This window comes from Portunus trituberculatus, unplaced genomic scaffold (assembly GCF_017591435.1).
Source record: "Portunus trituberculatus isolate SZX2019 unplaced genomic scaffold, ASM1759143v1 PGA_scaffold_211__1_contigs__length_67536, whole genome shotgun sequence".
In the NCBI taxonomy this organism is placed as follows: domain Eukaryota; kingdom Metazoa; phylum Arthropoda; class Malacostraca; order Decapoda; family Portunidae; genus Portunus; species Portunus trituberculatus.
The window spans coordinates 5826-10690 of NW_025541379.1; positions in this window are offsets into that span (position 1 = coordinate 5826).

Here is a 4865-nt window from a genome sequence, read left to right on the forward strand (position 1 = left end):
CCAAGCATTCGATGATGATGAATTTGCAAAAAAAAAAAAAAAAAAAAACTTTATTAAGTTAAAAGAATAGTCCAAAAAGCCTTAGATGGGATGGATCATCGAAACTGGACTACAACACAGGAACAAAGGTAAACTAAAGAAGGAAAAGGAATTTAACTCCTTGAGCACCATGACGCGTTTCCATATTCATTTTGCTTGCTATTTAGTGATTTTGATTGGCTTCAGAAACTTATGTGGGGGATTAATATAGTGACAATTATGGCCAATAATTTTTTGACCTCTATAGACATTTCCTAATATCAATAAAATTATTTAATCGTACACAAATTTCAAGGTAAATATGTGACCATGTAGTAAAGTGCCTAAAACAACCTTATTATCATTAAAAATCCCTTGACCTAGCCTTCATGAAAATCAGAGATGAGGTTATCCTAATATGGTTTCCAAAAGTCAATTCGGAATCTGAAGTTATTTCAAGCAGTTTTAAGGACCTAAAAGAATTGATCACTTAGTTATTGATTATATTAGGATGTTGGTGATTGAATGTCCTTAGACGACTGAAAATTATTCAATTGGCCCTGGAATGATTTAATTGATACCCCAATACTGACACCAAGGGGAGACCAAAATCAGATCAACACTCAACTGAGTGGAAACTATAGATCTTCTCTTAATAAAGTTAATAAACTTAATAATTTTTTTTTTATTTTCTTGCCTGATCTCAATATGCAAATTCATCATCGTCGAATGGTTGGTTCTCTGACTGTTTTTTTTATTATTAACAAATATATATATATATATATATATATATATATATATATATATATATATATATATATATATATATATATATATATATATATATATATATATATATATATATATATATATATATATATATATATATATATATATATATATATATATATATATATATATATATATATATATATATATATATATATATATATATATATATATATATATATATATATATACACACACACACACACACACACACACACACACACACACACACACACACACACACACACACACACACACACATAAGATGTTCGATACGGTACAAGCAAAGGACAATCACAATTCCTTCTAATGCTTTTTCCACTGCAAATCATTACAATTCATCTAACAAACATATACGATAATTACTTTAATCTCGTACACGAATACAACAACGTAACTCGTCACTGAACATAATCTCATGTGCAATAATTCCAACTTTCTCTCTTCATCTATGTATTCTCACATCATAACAAATTATACCTCAACGTCCGCCACTATATGCTCATAGCGTTACTACAATATCCGAACACGCGTTTTATTTATCAGTGAATCTCATATGCAGTAATTACAACTTTTCTCCTTTCAACCAGTTACTCATATGTAAGAATTACCTTTACTTAATGCATGAATACAAACTAGCAACGTAACGCACCACTAGATATAATACCATACACATTTTTTTTCCTTCTTTTTACCTTGAAGCCTGTAGGCTCACTTGAAGAGTGTGTAGGAAGCGCTGTTCAGCTTCTGGTCATTAGTGGCGCATGCACTTTTATTTATAGTGGCACCGATATTAGGGCCCATATCACCACCCAAGCTCAAGCTCATCTTGGGTGTAACCACCGGTCCTAGAACCTAGGTATCATGGTGACACGTAAGTAACTTTAAACCTCTAGACCAATAGCAAAGTAAGGCTGTACGTGTTAGGAGTCGAACCTACGCGTAAACTTCTGCCCGATCTTACGCTCACCACCTTATCCACTATAAGCCAGTATAGTGATCTTACTTACTTACTTACTGACAACGTTACACACCACCGAATATAATGAGAAATCTTGATATACCCATGCAAGTAACTTCACTCAACGAATTTCATGTAACAAACAAATTATTTCAAATCCGTATGCGAATTTAAATGTAACTATGTTATGAAACTTATTCGTCAAAGCAATACCACATGCATCATATGTAAAGTCGTACACACGATTCTTTACTCGTAACCTCAAAGACTGCATTGCAATATATAGTTCCACTTACGTACTTTTTATATGAAGTTCAAAACGCTCATGCCTCCTCGGCTATACAGCCGAGGGCGGCCCCTGAGAGCCTCGGGGGGGAGGGGTGATTTAATATTAGGCGCCGCAACGGCAGAGGTCATATGGCGCCGCTAAAAATTTTTAATGGAAAACAAAAAGGTTTAAAACAAAAAATGATAAAATGACTAAAAACAGTTAAAAACAATAAAATTGAAGGTAACAAAAAAAATAAAATAAAATAAAATAAAACATTAAAATACATATAATAAAATAAAATTCACATGTTTGGGAGAAGGCCAGCTTCTCCCATAAAACTTAAAAACGTCATGGCCCTGGCCCAGACACTCCGGTCCAAGGACCTTTGAAATATAATAGACACCGTTATCTCTGCCGCGACAGCGGTAGAGGTAGCGGTGTCGTAATTCGATATAACTAGGGCACTCTACCAGAGGGTGCCGCACGGTGAGCGGCACCAAACAGTCATCACAATAAGGTTGTAGGTCCCGGGTCAACAGGTAGCTTTGTGTATGGTACGTGTGACCTATAAGAAGTCGCGCCAATAAAGTCTGTGCACGGCGATCCCGGACATGGGAGTTCACTGAGGGAGTGTGGAAGTAGTAATCTCTCCCATTTTTGAGGATGCAACCCCCGTTAGCCATCTCCTCTGCCAAAGTGCAGCAACTGCCTCACGAATTACAGGAAATACATCTCGGAACGGAATAGGGGCAAGAGATGGAGCGCTAATTGCTGCCTCTTTAGCGAGGCGATCTGCGTGTTCATTCCCTGGAACACAAACGTGACAAGGGACCCAACAGAACCCAACACGATATCCTCTTCTGGTAAATAGGTATAGCCACTCCAGGGCTGATAAAACCAAAGGATTAAGGGAGACAGTGCAAGAGAGAGCAGTAAGAGCACTGCGACAGTCACTAAAAATTGTAAAAGACGAAACAGGGAGAGTAAAAATTATCTGTAAAGCTAGGACTATGGTAGACAGCTCCGCCGTGAAAATGAACGCCACTGAAGGAAGGCCGCCACACCGATAAAAAGAAGAGAAAACTACATTAAACCCGACGCCTTCGTCGGATTTGGAACCATCAGTAAAAATAAGAGTGTCATTAGAATGGATAAAAAGTGTTCTAAAAACTGAGTGTGGGACAGAGCTTGCAGAAAATCCTTCTTGCCATCCATGGCAGGAGGGCATAATGAGATAACAGGAAGCTGCCAATAACCAACTCGTGGGAGCCAGAAAGAGTACACAGGAGTGGGGTCGATAGATAACTCCGCCATGAGATTTGCAACTCTAAGGCCAAAAGGTTTAGGGAGACTCGGTCGAGTGACAACAAATGCATCCCAAGATAACGAGTCGCCTCCATGCATGAGAGGCGCCTATTGGCGAGGTATAAATCCGGGTCTGGATGGAAGTCAGCCAGCGGACGGATAAAAGAGCTAAGGTCTGTGAATCGACGCCAATCTGCCTTGTCTAAAACCCAGAGTTGGGGCTGGGACTGTGGTTCAGAGTTCACAGATTCCAATAAAATTGGAAAGTGGTCACTACCGTGTAAATCCGGTAAGACTCGCAAATTAAAATCAAGGAAACAATTAGATGTACAAAGAGAAAGATCGATAGCTGTAAAAGTCCCAGTAGGACTGTGGAAATGTGTAACATCCCCAGAATTTAAAATCTCCAATCCTTCATCCACAATAAAAGAACCGATTAAAACCCCACGAGGATTACTAGCACCTTCATCCCACAATGGGTGACGGCCGTTAAAATCTCCCAACAAAAGAAAACGCGGAGTCAGCTGACGCACCAATCCGTCAAGCTCATCCCTGGAGACAGGAAGCCGAGGAGGGAGATATAAACTGGAGATGGTGTACAGTCGTCCCATAAAAACCTTAACAGCAACCACCTGAAGGGGAGATTTAAGTTGTATCGGGATAACAGGTATATCCTGACGGACTAGAATAGCTGTGCCACCGTGGTGGCCCTGGTCAGGGGAAGGAGTGTTAAAAAAGGCACGATAGCCAGGAGGACTAAAATAAGTACTATCACCTATCATAGTCTCTTGTAGATCTATACAGGCTTGAGAGAACTCCGACAGCAAAGCTCGGAGTTCCCCCCACGAGGCGCGAAGGCCTCTACAGTTCCACTGTAGAAGCTTGAAGACGACTATTTGGTTGCAGTGGACGACCGAGCCTTTTGAGGCTGCCCTTGACTGACCTGACTAAAAATAATCAAACGACGAGAAGACACCGTAGTTGAGATATGCCGGGTCGTTGGACCGCAGCCTTTCGGCTTATCAGTGGGTGATGCGATTTATCATCACTTTTACCGGTCCTCGGAGGACGAGGATCAGGCAGAACTGCACTTTCCGATACAGTGGGTCCATGAGGGACGGATGTGACAATATCATCGGACGTCTGCATGCTCAGACCGTCCTCATCATAAAAAGCCCGATCTGAGACGGAGGGCGTCACAGCAGGCTGGACAGAAACTACTGGAGCTACCATTGCAGATCGGTCCTTGGAGGACTCATGATTATGTGCACAGGGAGAAAACTTAGACTGCTTATGCTGAACTAAATCTAATGACTCCGCAGAGTCGCGTTGCCGTTTGGTCATGCCCTTCAAAGTCTTAGGCGATGCAGGAGGGAAATGGACATCCACTACATGGGTTAATTTGGTCAAGTCCGTATTATTCTCGTCGCTTCTTGCAGGTGACTCAACTGAGTCATCGGACAACAGGGCAAACCTATTAGCCAGATGAACAGGACCACCCGTCCTAACAGAGCGACAGGT